We start from the raw sequence: 19,468 nt of genomic DNA on the forward strand, positions 1-19,468 counted from the left end.
CTGTTGGAAAGGCAAGGCCCTGTGAAGTATGATTATTGTCTAGTAACGCTGAAGTTCAGAGAAGTTCAGTTACCTGCCGGAGGTCCCGTGGCTGGAAAGTGGCAGACTCAGAGCTGAGAACTTAGAGCCCATGGCACCACGGTACCCTCGTATTCCAGCTGCCCACCATAAATGCTGCAGGATTTGAGGCTGGCATTTTGAAAAGGGAGAGCACAGGTAAGGGCACTGCAGGCAGGTGTGAGTGTGAAGTCTTGGGGTGCTGGACCCAGATGGACTGGAATGCAGAGGAGTGTGTGCTGGGAAGTGAGGTCCGTTGGAGGGGAGCAAGGCTGTTGAGATCCAGAAAGGGGCCCTGGATCAGATCACCCCAGGAGGACTGTGAGCCAGCAAGTGAGATGATGAAAGTCATGGAGATTGCTCTTGTAGGTGAGAGAAAAGACGACACAGAAATCAGGCCCTCTGAGTAGCCAGGACTTGTCACAATGAGAATTTGAGCAATGAGAATGATGATGGTGGCTAGAGAAATTGACAGGACAGGATGACAAACTTGGTAGAGGGAACAAAAGAGAGGCTTAAATAGCAGGTTGCTGAAGAAAAGAAGCTGTTTGGGGCTGCCCCTCATCTATTGAGGTAAACAGCTTGAAGAGCAACCTGTCAGTCAAGGCCACTATTAAGAGCCTAGGACTCCCTGGGAAGGAAGATTGGTCTAATCTCATTTAGCCTTTCTTCTGTTCTTTTCCTTGAATGGAGATGCAGGGTGAATGCTAATGTACATGTTCTGGCAATTCACAAGGCGCGCCGCCCAGCAAAGCTAGCTGGCTGCCAAGTCACAGCACAGGGTGATGTTCACTGAGTGAACTGAGCACAGGAAGGGTCTGGCTGGTGGGTGAGTTTTTTCTCCCCCGCCCCCTCCCCTTCCCCTTTCCATGGGACATGGCACATAGCCAACTCCTCTCTGAAGTCAGGCACACACTAAACAAGGATAACAGAAAGGGGTCTTTTTCTTTGTTCCAGAACTTCTGCTATTAGCAGGGACTGGAAGCTCTAGCTCTACTCTTGGTGGGGGAAAAAAAAAAGAACAGAAAGCAATCAGATTGAAATGATTGACAGCACAGACCAAAAGCCAAGGAGGGAAAGATAAGATCAGAGAGCAAGGAGCAGAGGTGTTTGAAAGGCAAGAGGTGATAGGGAATCAGAAGCTCCAAGGCCCTGGGAGAGGGCTGAGAGAGTGGGTGGCCTTGGGAGTTGAGAACCAAGGCCGAGAAGGTGGGGGTGGAGCTCCGAGTAGGGTAGATGCTGCTGGGATGAGAGCAGATGGTTTGAGCAGGAAGTTACTGTTCTGAACATTCTTCTGGACGTGTCAGTGCATGAGACCAATCAGCTCACAGTGAGGCTCAGTTTCTGCAACAGCAGGAAACGGTTTCATCTGCAATGTGAGAGAAGCTCTGCTTTTCAGAAGGGACCAGTCGTAAGCAGAGCCACAGAAATGAAAACGTAAGTGAATCCCAATGTATTGATTCATATGATGAGAAAGGCAGCTGTGGACAGAGCAGAGGTTCGTATTGGTAGACCTGTAGGGTAACCCCCTGCGGGCAAGTGACAAAGGAAGTTAAATGATGACCGAAAATTTGTAGATGCACCCGCACCCAGAGCGAGGGGGTTTGCTACATGATTCACCACAGGGATGCAGCCTGCACGGAGGGTCTCCCAGGCAGGGCTTCGGTGACCCAGGCAGCCTTAGATGCTTTACACTCCCCCTTTTTATCTTCTAGGTTACTGTTTCTCAAAGTCTGGTCTGAAAATACCTGCATCCCAGTTCTCTGCAGAGTAAAATAGCCAGCTTCCCAGTGTCACCTCAGGCTTATCTACAGGAATCAAACTCTCAGAGGAGGGGCCCTGAGCATGCATTATAAGTAAATTCTCCACAAAATTCATGAAGCCTAAATGGCTGACCGTTCACTTTCTTTTCAGTCATTCTTTAAGTGAAGTACATTGGTTGATTAGCTTTGCCCTGTTCAATGGGCTGCCTGAGGTCTAGGAAGCCAATGGCTCACCCCTCCTCCTCGCTTATTCAATCCATTGAACAGTCAACATAGGAAGTCAACGGGGATCTAAGCATTGGTTTTGTTTAGCCTGATTCTCTGGTCAGACTTAGGTGGACACATGGGCTGGGGCCTCCCAGCTCTCTAACAGAACTTAGGTTTGGGGGCTTTCACAGGCCTGAAAGTGGAGAATGGCAGGGGCCCTGGCAAGGAGGGCTCTGCCTGGGCAGACACCGAGGAACTGAGAGATGACAGCCATATGCTGGAAAAGCAGTAACTGTGCTGGTAAACAGGTGTGACCTAGCGAGTCCCCCACTTCCCTACTCCTCGAAGAGGGCCAGTGCTGAGGAAGTGTTCCCAAACCCCTCTAGAATGACATTGAAATTCTGCCTCATGACTGATCCTACCTGACTTCTCCATGAATTCCAGACCTCACCTATCCAGCCCCAGTTTTTGGCTTCACTGTTTCCTCCTGCTCAGTTGTCCTGTCCTCTCCAGGGAAGACTTCTTCTGTGTACCTTACCCACGCCTGACCTCTCAGGCAGCTCTCCAGGCAGGTCACTAGTAAGGGGGCCATTTGGGGGAGGAAGTCAGGTGGAGGCTGGCTTTTGTTCCCAGTCACCCCTTCTTACACCTCCTCTGAACCTGTCCTCCCAACACGGGAAAGTTGAAGAGTGCTTCTTGAGTCAAGGGAGGACGCCCGGTAGAGCCTGCTTGCTATGTTCTCCAAAAAGCTGTCCATGGTCTTGCCACCGTGCTTGTGGTGAGCCCAGAGGGAGGTGAGGCTGAAGTTGTCCTGGGGGAGTCGGAGATGGTTTCACAGGGGAGCCGCCTCTTGGTGGTAGAGTAGCAGCCCTGCACGTTTGTGCAGGTTGTGTGGCAGCAACAGCCCCAGCCGCCACCTGCTAGACCCTGGGACTACTTTCACTCCCCCAGTCATGACAGCTGAGTGTCTCCATACATTACCAAATGCCCCTTCCCTCAGGGTCAAAATTGTTCTTGGTTGAGATTAGTTGTTGAGACTAAAGGTAGCTCTGTTCCTGCCTAATGGAGCTTAAAAGTAAGCTTTGAAAGGGTTAAACTGTGTAACACACCCCACACGCATTCCAGAACAAAGTTTAGGGTCATTAAAAAGAACACAAACACAAACAGTCCACTCTGCCATATTATAAAATTTACCATGTCTAGCATCCGACCAAAAAATTCAAGACAGGAAACTATATGGGAAAGATAATCCACAATTAGGAGAAACTCACTCAGGAACAGACTGGAAAATATCACACAACACAGAATTAAGAGAGGAGAATGTTAACATAACTATGATTTATATATTTCATGTGTTTAAATATGTAAAGGGAAACATGAGCAGTTTTAGAAGCCATGTGGATGATATAAGAAAGGCCCATACTGAAATTCTAGAGATGAAAAATATAATGTCTAATATGAAAAGTATACTGAATGGGATTAACAACCGATTAGGTGCTTTAGAGGAAAAAAAATTAGTGAACCTGAAAACATATTATTGTATTCAAACACTAAAGAGTATCAGAGTTTTGGAACAACTTTAAATGGCGGACTATATACGTAACCAGAGTTTCAAAGGAGAGGAAAGGACAAAATATTTTGAAGAAATAATGACTGAAAAATTTTCAAATTTGCTGCAAGCTCTGTGTCTATAGATCCATTAATCTCAGTGACTACAGCAGATGAAAAATGAAGGATACTATACAAAGGCATATTCTAATCAAATTCACTAAAATAAGTATAAAAGAAAAAAACTTTAAAAAGAACCAGAGTAAAAACACAAAATACATGCAGAGGAACAAAGATAAGAATGACAGCAGACTTTTTGTTAAAAACCATGCAAGTTTTAAAAAGAAGATGGTGGGTCAACATCTTAAAAACAAAAACAAAAACAAATCTCGTAAACTTAGAATTCTATGCACACCCACCAAGTGTTTCTTTCAAAAATGAAAGCAACATAAAGATTGTTCTTGGGCATATAAAAGCTGAAAAAAATTCACCACCAGCAGACCAGCACTACCAGAAATCTCAAATGGAGGTCTTTAAATTAGAAGAAAATGAAACCAGCTGGAAATCTGGGTATACACAGGAATGAAGGACACCTGAAATAATACATATGTAGGCTAATATAAAAGACTTTTTTCTTTATTTTAAAAGGACCAGAATACTATTTTAGTGAAAGCAAAATGTTCCTTTTTCTAAAATCCATAAATAACATAGCAATATTTTATTTGACCGTTATCCCATCTTTTAAACATTTCTGTTTTTATATTAGTTTTATCATATCACTATATTAGGGCAGTGTGGAAGCATAGTTACTTATTAATCAAATAACAACATAAAATATATCACTAACATTGTGTATTATTCTGAGTTGCATGCTCATATTTTTCAGATATGGATGATGTCTGTGACTTATGAAGACCAACCAAAGTGTTTTGGATATATAACATAATATTATTTTACTACTTGTTTCAGCTTTTGGGCAACCAAATTAAAACAAAAAGACATGTCATCCTGGGTGGTGGTTTTGTCCTGTTTGAAACACACACACACACATACACACACAAAGCCTTTGAACTATTAAACATTTTTAGAAATGAGCTAGCAACTGGCCTTACATTCTATGGCTTTGGAGACTGAGGCCTACTGAGATGAAGTCACTCCCTTAAAACCACACAGCAGTTCATCGGACTGCATCGGGCAGGCATTTGCTTTGTGCACTGGAGTGTGAGGGCCCCAACACACATGCATTTATCTCAAGCGGCAGGATCCCTCTGAGTTGTGACACCCTCAGGGCTCCTTGTCTGCTGTGCAGAATTTGAGCGCCAAGTGGCAACCTAGACAACCGCACGCTGATCCTGTGGCTTCCCCAGTGTTGACTCTTCATGGCAGACAAGCTAACGCTATCCACTCTTTGTTATCATGAAATAGAGAAATTTCCTGAAAGGTTACCTGCTGTGACAGAATTGTATAAACATGGTATTCAGGGATTGACAACAAACAGGGCAAAAGCTGTAAACATGTTAGAAAGGATTGTTGTTTTATCTACTCTGTTAGTGTCCCTTCCCCAGTAAGTGAAACAGCTTAACATCCCTGGGTTCTCCTGTAGCAGAAGTCATGTAGCAGCTCCCACGTCTCCACTTAGCATGGTTACAGCTGTTTACCTCCGCCTACCCAGCTCAGCACAGGAGGGGCCATTCAGGTCAATCTACCTCTGAAACCTCCTGCTCGCTGCTGCTTCCCTGGTCCAGCTCTTGCCATGGTGCCCTTGGACTCTCATAGTGTCCTTGTAATCTGACTTCTTGCTTTCACACTGAACTCATTTCAAACTCATTCTTCACACAAAAAATATGAATCTGGTTGTGTTATTATCTTGCTTAAAATGCCTAATGGGAGTTTTCAGATTATTTGCCACTGTTTTGGGAAACATAGGAAGTGATTCAAATAAATGAATAGCACTAGTAATTTATCAAGTAATATTATTTCAAACAAAGCTCTGAGTAGGGGCTACTCTCCCTATCTCATAGACAGAAGCATTGAGCCAGGGGGCAGAGAGCATAGCCTGTGTTCTGCTGATCCACACCCCACTCCTGCCCCACCCCAGATGCTCTTCCTGACCTATGACAAGCACAGCTCTAGCCTGTGCTTGCAGGAGGGGAGAGACTACTATTTTGACTGGGGAACTCCGATAACTTAAGAGAGACTGAAAGTGATGAGAGCAGACTGAAGTACTGTTAACAGTTTATTCAGCTCAGCTGATCACCATTATTTGTATGATGGAGCTGTTCCATGTTTGTACCCCAATGAGTCAATCAAAATGGTTAGAAAAGGAAAAGAGTCATTGCAATGAGATAAATGTAGAATTCAAAAGAAAAGGCAATACGTGGTAACAACAAAGTGAATACTTTTATTTTGACCAAGTGTAGTATCTTCAAGATATGGTCATGAGTCCTTACGGACCAAATGACATCCAATGAAGAGCTACAGAAAAGTTGGGAGGAATAGGAGAAGTATACAAAACCACTGCAGAGGTAAAGTCTTTAACACACGATGAGACAAAACTTGGTGAGGTGAATTTATTTGCGCAAGATCACACAGCAAGAGGAAGGCAGAGTTACGCCTAGAACCCAGATCTGTCCACCTGGTCTGTGCTCTTTGCACCTCAGTGAACTGACCTCCCTCCCTGACATCTGACACGTGTACACATACCTACAGAATAAAACATGCCCCTATGCCAAAAGCTGGCGCTTCGAGGACTTTAAAAACTATATAGATATGGGATGATCACAAAAACTGAGCAAGAAGTGGTCCTTGTGACTGTTTAGGGGAATTGTTTCAATAGGCAAATTTCCTGTGGAAGCCTGGAATAATTTACTAATATCTGGTTTTCACAAGTCAGTTTTCATTCTTCAAAGCAAGAGCAAATAAATAGCCAGGCAGCAAACAAAGGGATAAAGACAGTGTTACTGCATGTGAAGGTGCCTGGCATATGGCAACTGCATGCTCCCTCACTTTCTCCCTTCTAAATAATTAAGGTAATAAATATAACTAGAAAGGCAAAGCTCTTTCATTTACTCTAATCTCCAGGCCCTTGGAATAACATTGTAGTCTGGCAATCTGCTACAGACCAGAACGCCGATAGACACACTGTCTCTTCAACTTTATTCAAAAAATGCCAAAAGAACAAACAGCTCAGAATGTAACAAAACATGTCCCTGCTTGAACAGTGTTTTCTCTTTGTGGCTTTCTCTACACAGAGTTAGCAATTGGAGATCATATAAAAATAATGTATGTTCCAGTAGAAGAAAGGGAGGAAAAGGGGAAGGGGAGTGGGAGAAAAAAGGAAGGGCAGAAAGAAGGAAAGGAGAAAAATGAAAAAAGGAAGTCTCATTTAGTATAGAAGACAGAAAAAATAACAGAAATGATCAGTGAAAACTTCTAAATGGCATGAGGTGGAATGAACATGAAGTATACAATCCCCTTGTTATTTTTTGATCATATATCATCACAGATTAAATCATAGTTCGTTGGCATTTTTCTGGAATTTTACTTCCTGGGAATAGACAGGGAAGGAACTGTGACACTCATGCTTGAGCAGAACGTGAGAATTCCCAGACCTACGCTCTGTTTTACCCTGCTGTTAGCCTGTAACCTGGCAGTACAGGTTTCTCATTAGTTTACCAGAATAAGTGTGCAGCAGGGACTGGATTTGCCTAGAACGGGGAAGAGAGGGCTACCATCTACAAAATTATGTTAATACGTGGTTCTTGTAAATGTTCATGCCTTACTCTTAGTGGTGAAGTCAATAATCTCATAGACAAGCAAAACATTCTTGTCACTCAGAGGTCTGAAAACTTCCTGTCTGTAGGCCTGTATAAATGTAGCACTTTGGTTGAACACTGCTGTTAGTCAGTCTCCTCCTGGTACAATGCTACCACATACATCGCTATATGCCAAATGGTTGAACTGCCAATTTTCCAGCACTTAGCCACACGGCTAGGTGATGATGGAGCACTGAGCGTCCTATAAAGTAACACTTACAAAGAAATAAAAATAGTTGGCACTCTGTAGTTTAAGCACGGGGAGATTACCAAGTTAAATATTTAAAGTGACTGCATCTGAATATACAAACTAAATCTGTTTATCTATCTATCTATCTATCTATCTATCTATCTATCTATCTATCTATCTATCATCATCATCATCATCATCGTCTGTTGTTACTAGTGACCTAAATATATTTGTGGTGTATCTAGAAACTTACAAGAGCAAACCATTGAATCTTGGTTAAAATTTCAAAATCTATAATTCAAGACGCATGAACTGCATGCTACCTCATCAGTAGTCATTAGATGAGACGCTTTGTCCTGAAATATGATGGGGTGGTTTTGATTCCCACCAAGGAGGCTAACTATAGTAGCTTGTTTCTGAAAATACCCTGTACTTTAGTCGTGCAAATTTGTCCCTGTTATCTCACAGAGAGCAAAAGGAGGGGGGTGTGACTCAGGCAAACAGGAATAGGAGAACACGGTGACTTCTTAGAAATGAAAAGTTGAAATAAAATCCTTTGAGTCAACAGAGAAGATGCCACAATCGCATGCACACACACACACACGCAAATCTATATTTAGAGATATGATTCACAGTCAGGAAGAATAGAGATTTAACAATCACACCTTATAAAATGCCCCATTTCCCAGTTCCTCAGAGATCAATAGGAGAGAATAGGTGCTTTCGCTCCTTGTGATATTGTGAATTCTGCGCACATTATTCTTCACAGTCTCTAATAAGGAGGCGAATCCCAAGATTTTGTCCAAAGTATGTTTGAAAAGTACCACAGAATTTGCCAACTCATCCCATTTTGAATGCAGTGGTGAGGTTTCACTGGTCCCATTCTGTCTACAGTGGAAGTTATAAGGTAACTTGTCCACGTCCCATAGTGACGCCCAAAACCCTTTGTGTCTTGTTCTTATTCTGAGTCTGTTTGGAATCTCTAGGGAGGGAATTCAACCTGAAGAAGGCTAAAGAGTTCATATCCAGGATAGGGGAACTGGTCAGGTCACACCAGAAAGTGGAGTGTGTTTAGGGGCTGTGAAGGAGATCGACCCACTGCCGCACTAAGGGGAAAATGTGGAGGCCTTTCCAGGTGTATGTTCGTGATATGTCTGGATCAGTGAATACCTTAGTGCAGCCTTATGTTTGCCATCACATTGCCTCAGTCCCCAGCGTGCATCATCGTGAAATTTGTGGGATGATTTTGGAAAGGAAAAATGATACAAATTAAAGGCAAGGAATAAAAAGTAGGCATCTGGGTACTTAATGGAGGTCTAAAGAGTAGAATCCTGAGTAGTCAGAGAAGATCTGGTTACTTCTCAGGTTAGGAGCATCTGGGCAAAGGACATCTGTAGTCAAGCTTCTTAGTTTATAGAAAATGTTAAATTGTTTAAGGGAGTGAGATGTCAAACAGCATAGAAAATCACAGAGCACTCACAAGAAAATTAGCATCTGAGTGTCCATGAGGGTGAATATAATGTAGTGTGTGAGGAAATATAATTATTAAAATTTTGCTCACGGGATGGACTTTGAACTATTGCATATGCTTAGAGAAGCCCTAACGTCTCCCTGACCTAGTGAATACCTGTATTTTGCATGTAAAGTGCTCACATTTTATTGAAATTTTTGAGGGACAAATAAGGATGGGCATTACACATGGGTATAATGGTTACGTACCATGAGTACAACAATGGGTATAATATTTCTTTGTATAATGTGGATAAAAACATGAGTGCACATTATACATGGCCGAATACAGTAACTTTACTGTGAAGTCTGGTTGGACATCTTCATGAGACCACTGGAAACAAATTGGAAGGATATAATCTTACCTGGTTCCAAACTCTATCTAGTCCAGCCACATCCAGGAAACAAGGAAACACATAGGGTCACTGCGACTCATAAAACCCCAGCATAAATGAAGCCATTCCAGAGGAAGCAATGGGAATGGTCAAGCAGATGGGGAAGTATCTACAGCTGGACAATTTGAAAACTAAGAATACTTGGATCAGGAAATACAAAGACCGAATGTGGATAGCACCTCAGTTTGTGAAACTGTAATGGGAACATGGGTGGGTAGTGATTTGTTTCCTAATTCCCAGAGCACCAGACCTGGAGATAGCATTTGAAACATGAACTAGTAACAAGGTTGACCATGATGATGATGGCCATGATGGCAGCAAATAATTTTGTCCTCATTCAAGAGTCCATACTCAGTGGATACTTATTGAATGAAGTGAATCACCTTTTTGTGTTTGTGGTTGTTGTTTAATGTGTGAGAAGTTAAGCTTTCAGGACCTCCCTTAGGGACAGATTTCCCAGTTGCAGTCTACACAGTGCATCGGGCAGCCATTACCGCAGCCAGGACACCCTGGTCTTGGCGTCTGTGGAACAGTGTGGGATGGGGTAAGCTTCTTCTGGGAAATGGAGGCCTCTGGCCTGGCCGTCATAGTTTGGGCTCCCCAGGAGGCAGACCTTGAGATGGAGATTGGCATGCAGATTTTTTAGAAATCAACCTTGTGGAAGAGAAGGGAAGGAAGCAGGACTGAGCAGAGGGAGAAGCTGACTGTGTTGCCATCTTACCAGGTGCCTCAGCCAACCATATGGGCGTTAAGAAGATGAGATGAAACCGCAGAGGTGCCATGGGCAGGGCCTTTATTCCTTTGAGTTAGATGTGGAACTGCTAGCAAAGGAGAGGTGATTTTGGTCAGGCAGTTTCCTCCACCCCGGGGCAATGCCCACAGGGGCTAATGGTTGAGGGTGAGAGGCTGGTAGCAGTCCCAGCAGCTGGAAATGAAAGGTCTTTCAGGATCTTGGCAGTGCATCGCAGTATCTTCCACGCTGTCCCTCATCTTGACCTCTGGTTCCCATTCCTGGTTTATGTGGTTGGGCATCAGGATGCTGCCTGGGTTCTGTTTAGTGAAAGACTGGGGTAGTTGCCAAGTATGAAGACCAGTCGTTGAGGAAACCAAGGAGCTGGCTGGTTTATCATCAGTGGTTCCAGCTTCCCTTCCTGGCCTCCTTGCTCCCTTTGTTGCTGCCTCTTCCTCTCGTTGCTCCTCTCTTTCTTGCCAGGTGCTGTTATGCTCACCACCACCCACCCCACCTCTATCAGTGACATCCTCCTTTCCAGTAGAAATGATTTGATAAATTCATTCACCCAAACCTGTCTATGACAGGGCCTAGATTTGCTTTTCCATGTATAACAGAGCCTTTGGGCCCCAAGAGTGAAGCCCTCTGGAACTTCAGGCTGCCTTGGACGAGCAGAGGCATCGCCTAGGGACAGAGATACACCTTCCTGAGTTGTAGGCGTGAAGTGGGAATCACTGAGCCCTGAGAGTTAAGTGTGGTCCTCAAGAGATCCCACAAAACCGGTGTGGATGGGACCCGCAAGACAGAGGAGGAAAACAGGCTTCTCCTGGAGGCCCTTGCATGCTGGGCATGATTGACAACTGCTGATGAAAGCAAGAGCTGGCTCCTTCAGCGTAGGAACAGCTGCTGCCTAGCAACTTGGGCTAAAGAATCAAAGGGTTTTTTTTTTTTTTTTTTTCCTATCCTGAGCTGGAATTCGTCCCTTGTCAGTTCTGATGATTGTGTTAAAGTAAATCCAAGTAGAGAACTGGAGAAGCTAGACTTCTGTTTGAGTGATGACGGTGAAGGTAGTTTGCACAGGGCCAGAAATGGTCTCTCAGCTTCCCTCTTGCTCCGTAATCTCCTCTTGTTTTAGCTGCCTGCATGCACCTTTTAGTAATAAGAACTTTGGATAACTTAGAAGAGGACATACAAAAGAAAGATTTGAGAAGATTGTTCTGATATATCATAACCCTCCGAGATTTAAGGCCAGGAAACTTTCTTGAAGATTTGCTGTGCTTGAATCGGCTGCCAAGTTTTTGTCTTTACATCTCCATCTGATCCTATCTTACTGTTTGGGGGAACTTACCTCACCCTTTGATAGTCTGTAACTTACACCATCAACAAGTTTAGTGTTATATTTTGAAAAATATCAAGGCACCTACATTTTGCACGTCAGTGGATTGTTTCCTGCAAGAAGCATATGGGAAATAAGCACATTATTAAAGGAGTGGATTTGAATTTTTCTGCCTAATTCATTTTTAATTCTGCTTCATATTGCACCTCTTTATCTTCAATATAATTCTTCTACGTCATCTGTAATATTTTCTTATATTCCACTGGAATGTAAATCCTATGAAAGCAGAATTTTTTTTGTTTGTAGATATAATCCTGTACTGAGAATATAGTTATGAAATCAATAAATATTTATAGCACAAAATTTACAATTTTGTCACCATCTGGGGCTAAAAATTGTCAAGCTGCTTTTTAGTTTTGCGAAATATCTTACCTTAGCTCTCATAAAAATGTAACTGTCTGCCCAATCTTTCTTTTTGCTGACCATGACTTAACTGCTAATCCTTTTGGCTTTGTATATTGGAAATAGTTGACTAGGAGTCATGACCCCCCAGGATTAGTTAAGAATCAACTAATAATTATTGAGGAAACCTAGGGCAGGTCACTTAAATTTTCTGGGTCTCCACTGGTTCATCTGTGGAAGGTCACTTAATAATGTCTTTACCTAGCAAATCTTTGGATTGGATCTAATTACATAACAGTTTAATGGTTAAAAGCAAGAATGCTGGATCTAGACTCAAATCCCAAGTCTTTCTAATTAATTGTTTGACTTAGGGCAAGATATTTAATCTTTTTATGCTTTAGTTTCTTCATATTTAAATGTAGATATTTATAGCACCTTTCTTTTGGAATTATTATGAGTATATAGATAAAAATAGCCAATATATGCAAAAACATAATATAGTGCCTGCCATGTAAAAGGGCTCATAATAAATATTAGGTATTATTAAATATAGAACACATTTGGAAAAATGTGAATTGCTGTACAAAATGTAAGGTAATTACAGTTCCGTTTCAACAGCTCATCCATGGCTCAAGCTAAAACGAATGACTAATGCTGAAATTTTGGACCCCCTGATAGGCTGGGGGCTGAATGATTTGGCATCTCTCAGATTACACTTCATAGTTTGCCATGTCTGTTCCCAGGCTCGTTTGAGCTGCCCATGGAACAGGCCATAACTGGTGAATTTACTCACAGGGACCTTGCCTTTCTGAGTCCTATTATCATTGGCCAAGTCAATTACCTGACTTGATTCTTAGTTTCCTCATTTGCAAAATGGGAATGATAATAGCTTATTACCTTTTCATAAAATTAGTGAGAGGCCCAATTAAGAAATTCACCATCCAGATATAAGATAGTATTATTCTTTTGTTTATTCTCTCTGACATTTTGATGGACCTTTGTCCTACTCTACAAAGATCATAGGCTATTTGATGCAGTGCCACTCTAGGTGTAGCCTCTTATAAATTAAACTATTTTTTCTTTTTCTATTTGGACTCCTCCATTATGCAAAGTTGAAAACAGACCCTATAAGGCATCCAGTTAGCTAAGCCCACAGTTCAAATGGACTGTAGGGGCTGGGTAGTCGGAAGGGCTCATTGACTAATCATTCAGCCAGGAGGGACCACCACAGAAGCAGTACAGTGTTTGCAAATGGCCAAGGTGGTCTAACTGGCTTGGTATACCAAGTTTAACATATTAAATGTTAAACACTAACATTTAGTTAAACACTAAGTCATAAATACTAACCCTAAGATGGCTCAGATGCTGGATTTACTAGACAAAAATTTTAGGGCAGCTATTATAAATATCTTAAGAGAAAAAAAAGAAAAATGTGGAAGAACTTAAAATAATATGCTTTAGTAAATAGCTGGGAAATTTCAGCAGAGAAATAAAAATATGTATACATATATTACCACATAGAAATTGGAAAGTATAACAACTTTTCCAATTTGAAGTACAGAAAGAAAAAAAATTAAAATAAAGACATCCTTAAAAACCTGTAGAAAAAAATGATCCAATATACACGTAGTAGAAATATCAAAAGAAGAAGGCATAGAGAAGCAAAAAATATCTGAGAGAATAATGACCCAAAATTTCTTAAATCTAATGAAAATTACTGACTTAAAGATCTAGAAAAAAGAAAATTTTGGAAAAAATAATTGTAAGGAAATCACCCTTAGACACATCAGACTGCTGAAAAATCAAAGGTAAAATATTTTCAAAGCAACTAGAAAAAAGCATATTACATACAATGGAATATAATAGAGTAGAATATTTAAAGTGCTGAAATTAAAACAACAACAAAAAAAACAATTAAAAGCCCTGTCAACCTACAATTCTATATCCAGTGAAAGTAGTTTTCAGTTAAAAGGGTGAAATAAAGATGTTTTTAGTTAAATAGAAGCTGAGAGAATTTGCCACCAGCAGACCTGCCCCAGGACAAATACCAACAGGAAATGATACAGAAGGAAACTCAGATCTAAAGAAGGAAAGACAGTCGCAGAAGTGGTGAATAAGAGGGTACACTTAAATGACAATATTTTCCTCTTATAATGTCCTTGAAAGTAAACACTATTGAAAGCAAAATAAATCATGTTGTAAAGAAATTTTAGAACAGCCATAGAAATAAAAATAATATGATAACAGAAGCACCAAGAACAAGAGTGGGTGAGTCGATGGAACTGTGTTATTGTAAGTTTGTGACATTTGTAAAGTACAGAGTGGAAAGTGGAAGTGTTAGGTGTGAAGCAGGAAGGATGGAGAAGGAGGTGCCCAGGTCAGATTTGCAGCTGAAGCTCAGAGAGGTACCATACGGACTCTAAAGAGCCTTGGTTAAGGATGTGCATTGTTAGCCTTAGAGCAGCCACTAAAAGTTTAAAATAAAAGAGCTATAACTAAGAAGCCAACAGATAAAACAAAATAGAATACTGAAAGTATTCAATTAACCCCAATGAACATTTGGCAGAAGTTTTCCAGAAGGCTTCAGCAGCGTTATTCACCGATCTCCACTCAGGCAGGTAAGTAATAAATAGAAAAAGTCCATTCAATAAATGATAAGCTGGGTCCTGAAGACATACAGTCTCCAGAAATTTGTTCAGAAATCATTTAAAAATTATTTAACTTGTATTTTTTAACAAAAAAATGCATGCTCGTAGTTTTAAAAGTCAAAGCATAGTAAACAATCTGTAGAGAAAGATTTCCCGGCACCTGTCCCACCAGTCACTCCTGCAGCCACTCCCTGTCCCACCAGTCACTCCTTCAGCTCTGCTTCCCAGGGGCTGGCAGTGTCCTCGTTGGTTCCCTACTGTTTACTTGCACAACTGAACACTGAGTTTCCAACTCTTTTTAATATAATTCCATACATTATGTATTTTCTGTTATGGTCCAGCAGAACACACAGTTCACTCTCTCTACCTTTTGCTTCATCTCCTTCCCCTAGAAAGATTTTACAATGAAAACAAATCAATATTCAGTTTTTTTAGGGTTGCGAGTAAGTAAGCATCGTTTACCACAGTCACAGTGTACTATGGCTGTGTTTCCTTTCGTGTACAACTCCTTGTCAGCTCTGGCATTAACAACTGCTTGATTCTTAGCATCTGCTTAGTTTTCTCTCTGTCTATTGCTAATGCTTCCTACTTGCTCCAACACCCTCTCAGTACAATTTCCCACATTGTAAAACATATCAGGTAGTCTCCTACTGGTTTCATTAAAAACAGCACCAACAAACTTCTCTTCTGGAGCTCCTGTTTGTTTGCAGCTCCTACTCTCTAGAATGCTGCCCTCATTGTTGCCTTTCTCGTCCTCCTTCCCCACCATCCAGAGACGTGCTCTCACCTCTCACCTCTCCGTCTGTCAGGTCCCAGGAAATTTCACATCTCATGTAATCCTCTTCCTTAATTTACTTCTTTCTTATTGATGGTGTGAATGAGTCATAAGTTAATTAATTTTATTTAGGTTGCACTTATCTAACAACTTGGTCTTTAGAAAGAATGAGTCATAAGTAAATTAATTTTATTTAGTTTGCACTTATCTAAAAACTTGGTCTTCTTGCTTTATTGCTTAGCAGGATATAGAATTTTAGGTTGGAAATCATTTTTGTTTAGGCTTTTGAAAGTATTTCTCTATTGTGTTCTAGTCTCCAGTGTTGCTGTTGAGAAGCCTCAAACCATTCTAATTCTTAATCCTGTTTCTTGATCTTGAGTCTTTGAAAGCTTTCTTTAGCTCCCTTATTTTTTTGAAATATCTGTTTTTTAAAAAACAGCTTTATTGGAGTATAATTGAAGTGTAATAAACCTCAAAAGCAGAAAGTGTGCAATTTGATACTTCCTTATATAGGTACACCCATGACACCTTCACCATAAGTTAAACACATCCACCAGTTTGGATACAAGAATTTGGAAACATCCAGTTTCCTATGCCCTTGTGTGATCTCTCATGCCTGTTCCTCTTTGTTACTCCTCTCTCATGACCTGTCCCCAGAAAACCAATAATCTGCCTTCTACCAGGATAGATTACTTTGCATTTTCTAGAATATGGACTCAGGTAATATTTGCTTGGTCTTTTTTGCTTGGTTTCTCAGCATAATTATTTAGAATTATGCATATTCTTACATGTGTAAATATTTCATTCCTTTTTACTACTGACAAGTGTTCCATTATGCACAACTAGTTCACAAATTTATATGGGAATGCAAATGAGTTAGAACAGCTAATTTTTTTAAGACAAAGAACAAAGTTGGAAGTCTTATGCGACTTGATTTCAAAGCTTACTTGACAAAACTACTGTCATCAAGAGAGCATGGTATTGGCCTAAAAATAAACAATTTGATCAGTGGAATAGCATTAAGATTTCAGAATTATTCTGCTTCTTCAGCAAAGTTGAAGAAAGAAGAGTCTTTCAACAAATGGTGCTGAAACAGTTGGAATATTTATATGGACAGAAATGAACCACTGACATTACCTCATATGATACACAAACATTTATTTTAAATGAATGATATACCTCAACCTAAAAGCTAAAACTACAAGAAGACAGAGGGGACTATCTTACTTTGCTACTCTAGATAAAGATGTATGTCTTGGATAGAACATGGAAAGAACAAATTGTAAAATTTGTAAAAACAATACACTGGATTTCGTCGAATTTTTCAAAATTTGCTTTTTAAAAGATTCCATTAAAAAATAAAAAAAGAATGCCACAGACTGGAAGGAAAAATGCACTATATATCTATCTGACAAAAGATTACATCTAGAATTTATAAAGCAGTCTTACAGGTCAAGAGTAAGAAAACAACCCAATAAAAATTAGCACAACAGTTGGATGCACCACAAAAGGAAATCATACAAATAAGCCAGTAAACACATGAAAACATGCTAATCTTTTCTCGTGAGGTCAATGCAGATTACAACTGCAGGGAGATCCTCTTACAAATGCACTGGAGTAACTATAATCAAGACTGACAATAGCAAATGCTGGTGAGGATCTAGGTTAACTGAAATCTTCATATATCACTGGTGGGAATGTAAAATGATAAAAACCTTTTTGGGAAACACTTTGGCAGTTTCTTATAGAGTTATTCCTACACTTGCTAGCAATTCCTCTCCTAGGCATTTACCCATGGAATGTGGAAGCATATGTCCACACAGACTTGTATACATTTGTTTTAACAGCTTTATTCAAAATAGTCAGAGTCTAGCTCAATGAGGTTTGACAAATGTACATGCTGTGTAAACTGGATAAACAAATTATGGCATATCCATATCCTAGACTCCTTGTCAATAAAAAAGAACAAATATTGATACATGCAAAAACATGAGTGAATCTCAAAAACCTAAGCTGAGCTAAAGAAGGCAGGACAAGGGTCTATCCTGTATTTCCCATTTATATAAAATTCCAGAAGGGGCATAATTAATCTCTGTTTATAGAAAACAAATCAACGGCCCTGGCTGGTGGCACTCAGTGGATTGAGTGCCAGCCTGCCAACTAAAGGGTCATTGGTTCAATTCCTAGTCAGGGCACATGCTTGGGTCAAGGGCCAGGTCCCCAGTAGGGGGCACATGAGAGGCAACCACACATTGATGTTTCCCTCCCTCTCTCCCACACTTCCCCTTTGTCTAAAAATAAATACATAAAATCTTTTTAAAAAAAAGAAAGACAAGAAACCAGTGGTTGTCTGGCAACAAGGAAAGGGGTGGATGACTGCAAAGAGACATAAAGGAACTTTTGGGGATGATGAAAATATGCTTTATCTGCCTTGAGTGGCATGGAGGTTACATAGCATGTGCATTTGTCAATTCTCATTGAACTAGACCCTAAGTGTGGGTGCATTTTATATTATGCAGAGAGCAGAGCTGCCACGGGACATCTCTGCTCTTGGGTACATCCTCTGGTACTCACGTCACCCAGCAATCCAGGCCAAGGGAAAGGGGTAGCAACATGATACAGGGAAAGGGGGGGAAAAGGAAAAAGAAAGTTGTGGTCTCTAAATGCTTGTTAGCTGTAATATACAATGATGTTTTTATAACTTTTTTACTAAACAATGTAATCTTTATTAAACTATTATCAATCATAGTATTCTAATTCTTTTTAAAAATAATTTTATTTAGTTATTTTTCAAGTACAGTTTCTTGTCTATTTCTCCCATCCCAGCCTCCCCCCCCCGCCCTGTGCTCCCCACCTCCCTCCCATTTCCACCCCCCTTAGTTCTCGTCCCTGTGTCCTTCACATTTGTTCCTCCAAATCCCTCCCCCATTTCCCCCCTTAAATTCCCTTCCCTCTCCCCTCTGGTCACTGAAGTGATATTTTTATAATTTTTGAAGTGTAGGAATAGCTACTGAATGATGGTGAGATGGTTAGTTTACTCCAGTGAATGTAAGAAAACTCATTCTGGAAATAGAAAAAATAGCATCTTGTTCTGGCATGTACCAGCTCACAAAGACAATAAATACATGGATTATCACTAAAACTGTCCAATAGAATCAGCTCGTTGATGACTCACCCAGTTACCATCCCTGGGCCTCATTTATAAGCACTGTACTGGCAAAGAATTGAGATATTAATATGAGAGATGAACAGATTTCCTGTTTGTAGAATGCAGTAGTCCAGACATAGCAACAGAGGCCTGGACACATGGAACAGACTGACAGCTGTCACAGGGGAGGAGAGGAGGGGACTGGATGAAAGAAGGTGAAGGGATTAGCCACAGAACGTGTACGCATGTCCCACGGACCTGGGCAATAGTGCGGTGGTGGCCTGAGGGAAGGGGGCGGCAAAGGCTGGCGACGAGGATAGGTGGGCAAAGGGCAGGAAAATGGGGACGTTTGTAATAGTGTAAACAATAAAAATAAAGTAAAAAAGTAAATAATATACATATAACTGACTAAATTATACTATAAACAGAATAAATACTTAAAACATCAAAAAAATAAAAGAGGCCTTTTAGAGATAAAAAGGAATGAGTCTAGTGGGGGGAGTTTTGGGAATGATGGAGGCGAGTGGGTAGGTAGTTGTCACTGCCTTTGCTGCCACCCAATTCCAGCTTTTCCCCCCTATATGGAGAAGAAGGGTGTAGCTATGTTTCTCAGCTGACAAGTTGACATAAATTGTTTATATGTTTTTGGACATATCCTATTATTTAAAGAGCTCTGGACAATGTGCAAAAACATGGGAAAACTTACAAATGAAAACAGTCTTATAAGACAGATGAACCAATTTAAATACCATGGTCCTGATTATTTGGAACCTGAGTAGAATAAACAAAGTATAAAAACAAAGAACAAATTATAGGACAATATTAGGAAAATGTAGATACTAATTGGATGTTGAATGATACTAAGAAATCATTATTACAAAATTTTAAGTGTGATGGAATTTGGGTTTTGTTTTGAAAAATAACTTTTATATACACACTGACATG

Source organism: Artibeus jamaicensis, unplaced genomic scaffold, assembly GCF_021234435.1.
Source record: "Artibeus jamaicensis isolate MK-2021 breed Jamaican fruit bat unplaced genomic scaffold, CSHL_Jam_final contig_332, whole genome shotgun sequence".
NCBI lineage: Eukaryota > Metazoa > Chordata > Mammalia > Chiroptera > Phyllostomidae > Artibeus > Artibeus jamaicensis.